Below are 15,151 nucleotides of genomic sequence, written 5' to 3'. Positions count from 1 at the left end.
GATGAAAATACATCTGTAGGCTACTCAACTATACGTGTTTCCGCTCTCCACTTTATGGGAAAAAAAAGAAATGCCTGACCGCAATGAGTTAAACTAGTTCAAACGCACGTCAAACCGACTGCAGCGTACATGCGCCACAGATATGGTACGAGGCTTTCTAAGAGTACACCATGCGATGTGCCGAGCAACGCTGTGCGCACATTGCCATATAAGGGTCGTCTGCTAGCACACTGACAGCTTTTACACACTGTGAGGAAAATACATCTATCGTGTGCTGAACTGCAGTTATTCCCGCTCTCTCAATTGTGTTGAAGAAAAGGATCCATGAGGGTCGATAGTTACACTGTTTTATATGCACGTCAAACCGACTGCAGCGCACATGCACAACACTCAACCAGTGCCGACATACTAACCGCGAGAGAACACGTACCTATCACGAATGTCACTTTCTGCTCACAGGACACGCACAAGCGTCGCATGGGCTGATCTTACGATGATAATGCGGCTTGAACTATGTGGCAGAGCAAATACATTATGGAATAAACGATGGTGGTGGTGGTGAAAACATTTATTCAGAAGGGGAAGGAGGTGTTTGGATCAGCCCGTAAGGGACTGATCCTTACAAAAACTAGGTGGAGGTCCCTAGTTTGGGACCCCAGTGGCGGTAGCCGCCGCCCGGGCGCGCCCGACTAAGGCGTGTTGGGCCTGTAAATCGTGGCAGCCGAGCAGGGTCGCCTCCCAGTCCTCCCGGGTTGGGTTGGGGATGGGGGGAATGGCCGGGTTGGAGGGGCAGGCCCACACCATGTGATAGGTGTCCGAAGACACCGCACTACAGTGCGGGCAGTTGCCGCTAAAGGAGGGGTCAAAATGTTTTAGGGCTGCTGGGCACAGCAATGGCGGCGCGCAGAGAGACCGCAATGACACTGGCATATAAATCTTTAGAACCGGAACCGGAAGTAGATGGCAGGCGATTTTCTCGTGATTATTTGGGGCTGACTTCGGAAGCGCACCTCACCCATTGTTTCGCTTAATTATCCATAGTGTCCACCTCCCTCTAGACAGTCGTTGCTCACGATATGCGGTTGGAAGGCCCGCGAGGATAGCTCAGTGCAGTTTTTTTACTCAGTAAATTTACATCCTGTGGCTCTTTTTGGGTATGTCGGTGTTTGTTCGTCAGCAAAAAAACATCTATTGCTAAAAAAATTCACTTAAGTTTATCATGTAGTCAGTTTCAATGCATACGTAATGTATAAATCGAAACTGACCACATGATGATCGTTTTAAAATCAACGATGATGGTTCAGCCTTACCTCTTAGGTCATCTCCTAAACACCTTTTGTCGACACATCAAAATTGACTTGCGAAATCAACCGATCATGGGGACACCTACATTTTGTTTTTCGCTTTTTCTATAGCTTACCACCTCCCCATTGTTAGAAAAAAATAGTGCCTTTGTGGCTAAAATGCGGTATTACATCGACATAGAAAATTTAATTTGATCTCCTTTAAGGCCAAAAATGCATCTGATGCCCTTGCATCTTAGCCTCGGCAGGTGGCTTTGGAAACGGTGGGTTGCTATCTGACGTTAGTCACAAAAAAAGTGACAGGATGGTTACGAGTGTGTAACGTAAATGTTGCAGTGTTAGCTCTCGGATGACAGCAAGTAGTTTTTCACTAAGCTGCACTGTTTCACAGCGACAGTGGCGAAGCGTGATCCCTTCCTCTGTTTTGCGTCGTAGTAATACTACTAGTAGTCGTAGTAGTAGGCATAACAGGTGCTTGCTTTGCCGTGGGAACCACCCATAGGGTGGTCACCATGCAAAAAGAAGGGTATGACCAGACAGTAGGAATATGTAACCAGTGGTTGTTTACTACAGGAACCAACTAGAGGGTGCTTGCCTTGAAAGGAGGAAGGCATTGCCGGAGCGAAATAATCATCAAGCGGCCTATGGTTAGCATCCAAGGAGGAAAGTGTGGCGAGCCTCGTGCCAATTATGATTTATTCACGGAGTCCTACCTTTTATTGAAATGAATATTGCGTAATATGGTTTTGCTAAAATTTCAGAACTTGCCGCTGGTGTTGCCATTAAAGAATAGAACACGTTACCCCCCAGCATCGCCAATCATTATCAATGAAACATAGGCGCAATATGTAGAGTGCGCATACCGAATGCGGGGGTATAAACTAGGTTTTGGAAGCAGTCGTTTGCGCGCATAGTAATAAAGTGTAACTTAGGAGGGTAGATGTGTAGGCCAGTTGGTGAGACATGAAGGAGCTAGACACTGCGGTGTCTGCGGTGTCTAGCTCCTTCATAATAAAGTGTAAGCTGCGCTCATAACTGTAAGACGAACTGCGCCACCTTATTTACCGGCCAGAGCAGCCACATAGTTTGATCCGTGAAGTTCTCAATGACGTAGATGCCACCTCGTCTGACTGTGTTCAGTTTATTCAACTACATGTCTGTGCGCACACGAGAGGTGAACATTACGACGATGCGAGGCGGTTTGCCATCCTTTCGTTGCAGTGGTTGGATTGCTGCGACAATGTTCACTAGAGACGAACTAACACTGCCATTGCCAGTGAAGGACTTCAGAGTAGCCATGATTTCCTTACTGATGAGCGGGAATTTTAACATTTTGCGGCGAGAACAGACCTCCACGAGGCAGCGCATCAACAGCAGCGCGAAGACCAGCAAATGACACATGCTTCTGCGGGAAAAAAGCTATTGAACCCTTGAAATCCTTTAATTCTAGCGACCTGCGTAGTTGGGACCAGCCAGGCGGCCTGCATGCAGCCACGTTTACCTGAGAGAAGCTCCACCGAAGCCGAAATGCTTTCATAAATTTATGATGACGTTCTAGGCTTACTAGGACCTGTCTTGTACACGTTTCAGAAAATAGGTAGCCGATTACAATTACGGTTACTCCATCTGAAATGCAACTAGTTACAGTGGTCAAATACCACCCCAGGAAAGTAACTTAATAATCACCGAACAGTAATTGATTACTGTTGCGTTACCTTTCTTCGAACTTTAGTGTAATACCACAAACTCACTCAAACTACAATAAACTAGTGCGGCTTGCTTAATATTTTTTGCACTTTGTTATATTTCAGCAGCAGTTGTTTTTCAAAATTGTCATCACTGATTTTGCAACGTTTCGTCGTGAAGGCATCAGTCGCTATATTTAACGCTTTAGCAGTAGACGCTGGATGGTAAGACGTTGAGTAACAGCTCGTAGTTCGGCAATGCTTCGATGCCAATTCCTGCGTCCTCTATGAAGCGCCGCGCTCCATTAGGATCAATTTATGGGCATACTTTAATTCTATCTAGAATCCACAGCAATCAGCTTCGATGATCAGTTTTATGTACAGAAATCCGGAATGTGTACACGTTCCTCAGTTGCTCCAGTACTGTCCGAGATATATGTGCTAGCGATGGACCAAAGAATTCAAGAAAACGTTAGTGGCCTGCATGTGAGGAGGGTGTACCACTGTGTTGATGATTACTTTGCCTTTTTACAAGAGGTGCAACGTGACAGCATGGTGTCTACCAATATCGAAATCCTATGCGTTTACAGGAGTTGATTTGTAGTGCAACGGCGCAGCGGCACGAGTTCACAGGGAGAAAAGTGATGAGACACAGCGCTTTATCTCATCCCCTCATCCGATGGCCTCGTGCCGTTGCACTTTTGCACTAAAAATCATGACTGAAAAACGTGCCCATCAGTTCATGTTGTACATCTACCGGAAATTGCCAGAAGGACTCAAGTTCGTCTGTGAGTTTCCTGTTCACAACGTGATGCAGTTTTTAGATGGCCTCGTAGAGTTCTCTGTTACACGTCTGCCGGATGTACTGACCCAGGTCCAGGAATAGTGCAGTACCTTTCGGTAGCATTCATTCTAAGCCGATAAAACGGCTGTAGCTGGCTCTAATCTTCAGGCAGCTCTCAATAAATCTTGCCTGCACCTTTTGCATCAAAGCTCTGATGACCATGTGGCTCGCCTAATTAGTGATGATTATCGAAGTGAGTTTAGTTTTAAAAAATTGTAAAAGCCTCCTATACAAAATAACACACAGACAGAAGAGCGAAGCATGAAGCTAAAAGACTGGTTATTCCGTGTGTCCACAGGCTGCCGCAAAATGTTAAAAAGACCGCAAACAGTTCTCACATTTTCGTGGTTTTCTATGCCCCGTGCAAGCTTGGCAAAGTCTGTGCAATGCATGGTGGTCGAAAGTACGAGTCATACTCTGAGAAGCATGTCACTAAGTGTACAAAATACAGGAGCAAATTTATCTATAAGATCCACGACAGCTGCAGTAGTGTTTAAATTAGACAAACGGGAAGATGTTTTAACTATAGGGCCAGAGAACACAACCTGAGTAGAAAAAGTAAACGCGGTGGTTTCATGGATTTCCATTGTAACAGCTCTGGTTATAAAACGTGCTTTAAAAAAAGTAAGTTTCTTGCAGATGCCAAAGACCTAAATGGATCCAGAGATTATCGAAGCTTTTTTTCTATTTCTCAAGCGGGACAGAAGTGTGCCAGCACACCCTCGGTTTCACTCCTTGATGAAGCGCTGCGATTTCTTAATGGACACGTGTAGGCTCTTTCATTTTTTATGGAAGATGATTTCTGCCGTCTTTCCTGCGATTCTCATATGTCTTGATTACCCTTTGACTTGGATCACTTTTTTTTATTTTTGACGCTGCTTTGCTACGAATGGTTTTAACTGTCTACAACGTTGCTGCGGTGGCTCAAAGGTTATGGCGCTCGGCTGCTGACTCGAAGGAGGCGGGTTCGATCATGGTCGCGGCTGTCGAATTTCTATGGAGGCGAAATTCTAGAGGCCCGTGTGCTGTGCGATGTCAGTGCACGTTAAAAATCGCACGGTGATCGAAATTTCCGGATCACTTCACTGTGGCATCCCTCATAGCCTGAGTCTCTTTAGGACGTTAAACCTTCATAACCGACCCAACATAACTTACTACACTTGTTCCTTGTTTTCGCCTTTTCTGTTTTTCTTTACTGGTGAAGCCTGGCTAAGAGATATACAATTATTCGTTGATAAAAACGGGTTCCTTGTTGTTTATTCCAAGTTATAAGCCGGTTTTATATCCAATTTCTTGTTTTTTTTGCTGTTTAAAACTGTGGCGTGTGCTGTTAATAAGCAATGACTATACTGAGAAATAATGTTTATCTCTTTACCATGTGATAGAAGTTTTGCACGCGATTGATGAGAGAGAGAGAGAAAAAGAATTTTAATGAGAGGAAAGGACGCGAGGTCGGCCGGGCTTAAAATACAGCGCGGTGTGACATGTGTTACAGGGCCTCATAAAATTGTACATTGCCTTCTTTGTGCGAAATAATTCCTCCTTTTCAACTTAGTGTGTAACGTACCGTGGCGAAATTGCTGTTTCCGCCCTGTATATATAGATATATATCGCCGCATTGCTTAGCTCTTTTTGCATATCGTTTATTTCATTGCTGTGGCATCTACCTTGCATATTGAATTAAACGCACATTTTAAAAGTGACAACTGACGAAAAATACACGCCAACACCGCACAATACTACACATTATTTCGCTTCAATGAATAAATATAGTCTTATTAATTAGTTCAGGATAAACGGAGACTGCGAAGTATATTCAGTTGATGTACGTACGCATATATACATATGCCGTGCCAACTCTTGAAAAATAAAAGACGCTTTACTGTTCGCGTTTGAATTCAGCCCGGTATTACTTAAATCTTCATTGCTTTTGCGCAGCTCACCGATTCCTCTCTATGTATCTGCGATGAGAAACCTCATACTTGCAAGGAGGCGTTCGAGATTTTTTTACTGTGTAAATATCTGCAGTATATGATTTATTTCATGCACCAGGAAGCCTCGATCGATGCTATAGTCCCTTATATGATTTGTTTCATTATTGATGTTTTATCCCACTGTTTTCCTGTTATTTTTTTTTAATTTGTACAGCTGGACTATCCTTCGGCGAGCGTTTATATGTCCTCGATTTCTGTGTTCACTAACCAAGAATGAACCCATCAGCCGCACGTATTCACTCCTTGTTGCCAGTAATTGCCCCGGTGCTTTAAATGATTGTTTTAATGAATAAATATGTTTTCATTGCTCAACGCGCTGCCTTGTATTTTCTTCATCGCATGATACTGGAATACAACACTACTTAGGAATATGCATTACGTTCGCTCAGAATTGAAGGTAAAAGTTCAGACATGCTTTGACAATCATCAGCTGCGAGAACAGGTGTTCGCAGCGAGCAGTTAATTAGATGCATGAGCTGCTACTCCAGTGCTCCCACCCCTAAGGATTTTTCCCTAGATCTAAAGAATTTGGACGCCATTTAGGGGAAAAGGGATTTTTTGTATATTCTAGAGAAATTTCATTTCCTCGGAGAGTTTTTTTTTCTCTCTCTCAAATTGGGAAGACAGTACAAGCTTTTCGTTGTTTTTCCTCTACTACTGACAGAGGCCCGCACAACACTGCCGCGCGCTCGAGTAAAGCCTGTTTAACATGCAAGTGAAAACGCGTTTGTATTGCGATGTAAAAGCTGTTTAGAGCCATCGCAGCGGCTCCAGCAGTCAGAGCGGCGATGTCCCAACAAGTCACAAATTTTTCGCAGCACTGCGCTGCTTAGTTTTCAGTCGCTCGCATGCGAACCAGCTTTTACACGGACGTCATCAGACGTGTATGGTCCCTGACGTTTCCAGGGGCACCCGCTGCTGTGATATGGCGCGCCACCGCATTCCCTCAACACGCGCGCCGCTTCCCCAGGCTGTATTTGGAGCTCGCTGCACGACATGAAATTCCTATTTAGTAAGCATATCCGAATGTTTGTTTTGATAATTAAAAAAGAACATGGGTGCCATTTTTTTTATAAAGGAGCGCCGGGTTGGAAATCTTAGCTAGTCTAACTAGGGGAACAATTTACAGTTCACCTGCCTTGGTGGCTCTGTGGTTATGGCACTCGGCTGCTGACCCGAAATACGAGGAGGCTTCGATCCCGGCCTCGGCGGTCGAATTTCAATGGAGGAGAAATTCTAGAAACCCCTGTACTGTGCGATGTGTGTGCACGTTAAAGAACCTCGAAATTTCCGGAGCCCTTCACTATTTCATCCCTCCCAGCCCCTCACGTTAGACCCTCCAAAATCATAAACCATAATTCCCAGTTCCATCACGACGAACAAAGTGACTTGAGGTCACATGAGGCATGCAAAAGCTGCAAGAATCACTGCTTCATTGTTTTAATTGACTCAAACTGTTACGTCAGCCACCCTCTAGGGCAGTCGCAGCTCTGCTCTGCTCAAATAAATCTTTTCAATTAAAACAAAATAAACAAGCAGCTTTTGTATCGCAGTTTCCGTACACATCTCAAGCAACCTCCAGGCATTTTGTACGTGGTATCCGCCGGCTGTAGTCTAAACCGACGCAACATGAGGGAAAAAAATTCAGTTAATTCCACATGCCGATGCATGTTGATTAATATCTTGCCTACACTGAAAAAAAAACATACACGATATAGAGCGTTTAGTTTGTAATTTCCAAAGAGCGCTATAGTTGATCTTGTAGCTTCATTTAGAAGTTCTTCATTTCAGATCCTTCATTTCAAATTTACGGCTAATTTGCTTACCAACGTCTGGTAAGAGGGTGTCTGCATGATAAAACTTGCTACTGAACTACGCATAAATACATATTTTTTTACAATTGAACACTGTTTTTCGTATGTAGGGAAATCTAGGGATTTTTTGGTTGCAAATTGGGGTAGGAGTGGCTCTGGAGGTTGGCGGCGCTGTGCTACTCACACATAGTGCTCTCCTCCACAATTCCTTAAATAGAGCTAAATTTGGGCATCTCGGTGAAACCTTTATTTCCATACGGGAAGAAGTAACTGCCAAGTAGTAAGCTTCGTTGAAGGTCATGCCTTCAAACATCTCATCTGGGCGTGTTCTGGCTGCGCGTGTGAAGCAGAAACTTTGAACCAGTATTGAAAAGCGACAAACGCCACGCGTGCTCCCTTGATTGCACGGCATCTGCAGAAAGGCATGCAAAAATTTCAGTGATCAATAGAAACACAACGAATAAGTGGCCCCTATAATAAATACAGCAGCAATTGCAACGCGCGCAAGTATGGCTGCAAACAGAACCGCTCAGCTCCAGCTCCGATGTAGCCCCGGTATAAGCGCACCGCTGCGCGCCGAGTGGCCAACGTAGCGTACCAGTTGCATGCAACGCCCTCCCTCGGGAGCCCGTGGCGATCATCGCAAAAGCGGCCCACACTGCGCCGCCGGTCGTCACACTGCCCAATGTTTTAGAGCACTGTACCGTCGTGTGAGGCCGAACTACTTGACGCAATCACATCGTCACGGGCGCTTCGCCCTGGTAGCCTTTATTGGACAGACGTAATTAATTGCCAGTAATTGATTACAGAAAAACAGTACCTGAATTAGCGCAAACCTTGCCATTTTTAAAAACTGATCAAATGATTACATAATTACTCAAAAATTACATGTAATCGGTTGCAAGTAGTCATTTAAGTAGAACTGCCATGGTGAACTGAGTCCGGTTAGCCAAGCCAAGCTTACCAAAACGCGCGCTGACCTCTCTTCAGCCGCTTGTCCAATGTTTCTATGTCTGATGCAAGGTGTCGCAGTATCGGATGAGGACTTTCACCAATTCGGCTTCAGAACATCAAGAAGGAAAGCGGATCGCAACAAGCAACAGTGAATTTTAGACAAACCTAATGAGCTTAATGTTATTCAGGTTCCTTGCTACAGTGTGATGAAAGATGCTGGCATCATGTTAAACACTTGTATGCATCTTTTTTTATTTTTGTTTCTGTGTCATCGTATTTCGCAACGGAATTAATATGGTCATCTGTGCTCTCATACTGCTTTCTTTCACCCCCACCTACCGTAATGGCATTGTAGGTATGAGAATAATTAACTAAATAAAAAGGCAGGTGCACTCTAAGAAGGGCCTTCTGCTATCTCTTGGGAACTCCCTTGCTCGGAAGTAATGACCGCGATGACTGCAGTCGAAGCGAGCGTTATCTACATGCGACTGCCCCAAGCAGGCAGCGAAAGCCAGTCTTTGACTGCGTTTAGATGTTTACTGAAATAGATACGTGCACATAGAGAAGAGAGAGGCAAAAGAAAGTGCACAGCTTGTGAGCTGAAAAAAAAAAGCGAACAGAATGGAGGAAGAAAAATAAACAAGAAATAGTGGGCTCTTGCGGAACACGGCAGAGCACGCATGCGGTTCTAATCTTAAAAGCAATCTAAAATCCAACGGAGTTTGTTTGCGGCACAATATTCTCACAGCTGTTCGTTGAGATCAGGCGAAGCGTGCTGCCGTTCTTTGGAATGGAGAAATCGGCTTGCGCCGACCGTCGACGGGCGCTCAAGGGAGAAGGCGGTATGGGGAAAACCCCCCAAACCTTGCCCCACCATCTAAGTCGACTGTCGGGCTGCCGAAGGTTGTAGACGAAGTCCGTATGGAGATCCTTGGTGGGAACCAGAACGGCACATTCGATGGTAGGCCTAGCACTAGCTATAGGTGTCGCTGTTCGATAACAGGAAATGGTAGTCAAGCACTTCACCAAGAATGTAGTGATTGGGTCGATGATCAGGTGAATAGCGGAGCACTAACAGCTTCTTTATACAAATAATTTAGAAGCTTTGCGGGACCTAGAAGTGGACGCGTCCTCACAGGGTGACGGCAGACCACGCTTCGCATTGCACTCAGTGGAAATAAGAGCAGTTTGACACCAATTTGTTCAAGGATGACTGTAAACCAGCACATTGTCGCTTCTTACAATGACGTACTATATTTACTCTTTTCAGAATAATATTTAGACGAGTTTGTGGTATTCGCACTGAAGCTTAGAACACAACACTGGAAAGAGCCTCGATGCTAATTCTTCTCACGTTTGTTTCCTTGCTCGCATATAGTGTAGTCACTTCAAGGAGTTCTCTCTCTCTTATCTCTCCAGTATGCTGATTATAGTCGGTTTTGTCTCAGTTTTTGGTACAAACTGAAACTTAAATATCAGGAGAGAACTTCACGAAGGGTGCCCTATAAAAGAGTTCACCGCTCTCGTCAAACTCCGCGTGACCTTCAGGCGTCATACGACCTGCCCTCCGGAGTGTGAGGAAACTGTGCACCGTGGCAGGTGGCAGCTCAATTAATGACTGGTTGCGGAAGGTTCCTCGGGCAGAGTAACCTGGATCTTACATGTCCCGGCATGCCCAGCGCCCCCGCCGTCGCTGTCGCAGGACAGTGGCGCATCGCTTAACCGCTGCACCACTGCGCCAGGAGGGGTATGAGGACTCCTAAGAATCTATGGATGTAAACTTGCGGTATGACTAATTCCTCTTATATGGCCGTTACTCCCATTAATCCTATCGCGTCGTGGCCTTACTACGGAGCTTATGTTTCGCCCCAATTCTTCAACTTATTCGTTTTCTAGTTTGACTTGTGGCGTCGACTACCAATTTACAATTTAGTTTTTCCGTGACGCGGCCCCGTATTTGCTGCAGCTCTCAGGTTCGCTACCCTTCTACCGGGTACAGCTGTTTCACGTCCGCTCTTCGACCGAATAGCGCGTCCGGAGCTCACCTATATGTTACAGACCAAGCACATGCCTGCAGACGTGTGCGGCAGTCACAGAACAAGAAGGCAGGTGAGTGAAGGTGTTTGTCAGAAATGGTCGGCTAACATTTCTTGCGAGGCAGGTTTGTGCCTTGACTCTAAGAATGCAGTAGAATTCTGAAACTCAAAATTACGCTCGTAAGAAAAGTTATCTTGAAAATGACAAGACTTCAGTGGTAGGAAGTTGAATAAAAGGCTACGTTTTTTGGCATTTCTCGCAAGCTTGTGACCACGTACGTCATTCAGACCAAACATTATAGCTTATTTGCAAACATGGAGACGGGTGAATTGCCAGTTACAGTTAAAATATTCGCAGCATATTGTTCACAATTTTATTGAAGCAATGTGCAGTGTCCTCTGCGTATTAGTTCTTCATGCTTATGAATCAAAGAAGCTTATGAGATTTAACCTTATGAGATTAGGAAGGGAAAAAAATAGAAATTTACGTGAACTCATTACCAAGAAGTTTTCCACTTTCAAACACATGCGTGAGTATTTTATTGGCCGCAGTGGGCTGTGTTTCCCGAAGCGAATCATATACAATGATCGACCTTTTCTTTTTGCACCATTTTTCAAGATTGCAAATTGCATAAGCAAAATTATCACTTCAGTAGCCTAGGTGCAGTTTTTCTATTGAAAAAAAAAAACTACTTCTTCATTACATTCGAGAACTCGGGTACAGAATGGCAAATGACCTTTCACCCGCAAAAGACTGTTTGCATAGCGATTGCTCACAAGGTTGAGCCGCTTCACTATGCATATACTTAGCAAGGTAGTCCCCTTTCTCGGGGAAATGAACAAAAATACCTCAGCGTCAAAATAACTTCAAGCTTCAGCTGGACAAAACATATCGATAACATTCTCGGGAAGGGGAACAAAAGAATAGGCTTCCTCAGACGCACCCTAAAACAGGCTTCCACAGAATAAAGTTTCGACAGCATACAAGATGCTTGTACGACCCTTACCTGAGTATGCATGTGAAATATGGGATCCATACCACTAAAATCCAATATCTGAACTTTAGCAGGTACAGAAGCGGGCCTTACGCTTCATTTTCTCTCCATACCGAAGGTTGGATTCCGTGACGCCCCTTTATGCGAAAGCTGATTTGCCTTTCCTTTCTCAGAGCCGAAAAGAAAAAGACCAAGTCTTTTTTATCGTGTTATTAATAGTTTAGTGCAAGTGTGGAAAGAGCGATCCATAAACGAAACAAGAACACGCATATGCCGTAATAGACATAGTACCCATATCCAAATAGAGAGATTTTGCAAGGACAGTTTGAAATATTCCTTTTTTCCTGTAACAGCGTCCGAATGGAATGGGCTACCAAACGAATTTGTAAAAGCACAATGTCGAAAAAAATTTCCCATCCGTCTTGCTAAACATAAAAGTAATCAAGTATATAAAGGGAATCTCTTATTACCTGCAATTTTTCCACCTGTATTTTATAAGTGTACTTTATTAATACTGTTTTTTTATTCTACTCTACTGACAGCATCTTGTTCCTGCTTGTCTGCGTATGCCACAAGTTTGATGTTGTGTCTTAGTCCAGTTGGACAGATAGCATGTACAAATAAATAAATAACAAAAAATAAATATTAGACTTCATCAATGCGCTGAGTCTATGGAGTCAGCCCGGGTGGTAGATTTCATTTCATTTATTTTAATTTTTATCATAGTTTCCTTTTTTTCTTTCCTTTATTGATACTATGGCGAATACATAATTTTACAGATGTAAGTTTTCTTATATTACGAGCCCATTTTATATCACCGCATCGAAGAAAAATGTACTGACTTCCTGTATCACTGTAGCCCTGCCGGTAGTGCGCTGATAATTGATGAGGGTTTTTATGCGCAAACATAAAAGCGACTGATAATACCAACGTTTACAAGGCTCAATGTAAATTTTCTCACAGTTCATAAATCGTCAACATGTTATTTTGCAGGTCAGGTCATTTGTATCTCTCTTAGCCCGGAAAAGTTCCTTTAACTCAAAAATTCTAAACAGCTGGAAGAAACCGTGAATGTTCTTGTGAACGCCCTGACAGTACCGCTCGATAGCACCGCACTGAGTGTCAGCGCGCGTCACGCACACAAGGCGACCATACGGCGGCCGCGTTCCCTACCTTCCCTACCTTATGTTGGGATCAATGCGTGCAGATATTTAAAATTGAGGAGGAATAAGAGGATAGTTCAAGTACAGAGGGCAAAACGCATGTCTAGAACACGCTCAGAGCGTGTTTCGGGCGTAACACGCGATAACTAGCGATAAGATTCGGTTAAAAATGGTCTCAATGTAAACATGTGCAGTAAAACTCATAGAATTTCATCGTCATTTTTTTCCTTCTTGGTCGCAGCGGCTTTGGGAGCTCCGGAACACACAGTTTGGTTGTTCTAGGCATGTGTTTTGCCCTCTGTACATTAGCTCCTGTTATAAAAACTTAAACGGAAATATTTATGGCGCTGAGATCAACCCGGAAATCCAAGGTTTCCCAAGGAAAACCATAAAGGAAAAACAAGGCGACTTATAATCGTTAAATTATTGATATTGGCTGCGGCTGGAAAGAAAGCATTTAATAAGGCCTAATACCTGATCGTCATTATTAGTAGCACAGAATTTAAATTGTAGCTAGTAACAAGAAACAGTATCAAACGCCTTAGCAAAATTTTCATAAAAGCATGCGACACCAAAGTTAGCATCCAACAAGAAAAATAAATAATTTATGGACGATAACAGTTGTGGTTCCTACGAAAAAAAGCTTCTGAAGTGATGTTGACAGGAATTAAAGAAGTGGCTGGGATTGAAAAAAGTAACAATGTGAAAGTGTATTATGAGCAGAAGAAGTTTGCAGTGTGCGCTGTTTAATAAAATGGACCAATATTTAAGTGCCGTAACAGTACCATTTAATTAGTGTAAAGAAATCCGCTTTCCAACTTACACACATGAAGTATGGAAGACTCTAATGACTGCACTAGGATTTCATTAAGAATCAATGACGATCAGGTAGGTTTACTTTTCGGGAGCTTCGTTGTTATGCTGTCAATACCGTATGTATAATTAAACACAATGCACCAATACAATGAATAATTATCGCATTCATGAAAGATAATCAAAAGCCGAAGGATCAGGGTAATAGATCGGCGTATTGAATAAATAATACGAGACAAAAAAGTTAAGCCGCGGTTCAACTCTGCCGAACCTAGTTGCATGTAGCGAAAGCTACATAAGCAAGCGATGTCTGCCGGATGGTCAGAAACTTCAGTATAGTTCACTATAGGTCCGCTCCTCAGCGCGCTCTCCTTCTTCCATAGAGACCAAGTCAAGCACACAGCTCTGGTAACATATATCCCATACCTAAGGTCACAACTGTGAATTGAATCAAGTGACACAACGTGATTACTACGTGGCTTTCTTACTGCCTCTGCAGAGAAATTGCAAGGTCAAAATTAAATGCCGAAGTTCAAGGCCAAATGTCAAGGTCGAAGATTGAGCTCAAATGTCACGGTCAAAGCTGAAGGTCAATGTTTATGGTCAAAGGCGGTACACTAAGTGGGCCACACACTGTTAGGCATATGAGAATAGCAACAACAGCCTAACTTATGTTAAGGTCGTTTCAAGGTCATTCGGAGGCTCATGGCGAAATGCGTCGCCGGTATATTATTGTAGCTTTCGCGACAAAATTCATTCAACACTTCGTAGCTGTGCCTCTGGTGTAACTGCTCCCGCTTCGGGTTACTGATCAAATTGCTCTTACACTAGCATATGATAGCCATACCGCTTAGCTTAGTTGGTAAAGCGGCTGCCTCCGTGAAGTGGTGGTGCCGGGTTCAAACTAGGACCAGGACAAATCTTTCTTTACTTTCGAAGTTTCTGTGAAAGCTCTAAAGCTTTCCTTTGCAACCGTATGGATTCGCTTAGGTGGATGCTAATGAGTAATTGCTCCTCTATTATTCTGTGTGTTGTGTTTGTTTGCATGACATGGATGAAGTATGGTAGATACATGACACAATGTTCATTGCAATTGTTCTATGCGTGCATATCAGTCACGGCTCGAGTTCTGCAGCATATCCGGTCTCGTCGGCGTTGTACTCTTTGGCGATGGTGTGAGCGGGAAAGCAAGTAGCCCACCTGCCACCTAGGTCAGGTGATTGTGGGATGTCATTCAAGCTACCCACCGTGGTAGGCGGCTAACACCTGTGAGCGGAGGACCAGAACGAGAAAGACTTTTTTTTCCGTAATTAGGCACTTAAGTCCTAGCACACAAAAAAGCAGTGCAGAGCAACCAACGTCCAATCTCTACTTAACACTCTGTGGGCATCGTCTTTCGTTGTTGTGGTATTGCTATAAATAGGCTCCGAAGTGAGTGATGCGTTATAAGATAAAGTTAGCTTAATAGAGCGGATATGTACACCTGATTAGCGGGCTCCGGCTGCGTGCGTGTGGTGACCCCACTTGGTTCCCTCCGCTATGCAACTAC

This window comes from Amblyomma mixtum, chromosome 2 (genome assembly GCF_055824585.1).
Source record: "Amblyomma mixtum isolate Tamu chromosome 2, ASM5582458v1, whole genome shotgun sequence".
NCBI classification, from domain to species: Eukaryota; Metazoa; Arthropoda; class Arachnida; order Ixodida; family Ixodidae; genus Amblyomma; species Amblyomma mixtum.
The sequence above is the reverse complement of the archived record's forward strand: the minus strand, read 5'-3'. Positions refer to the sequence as shown.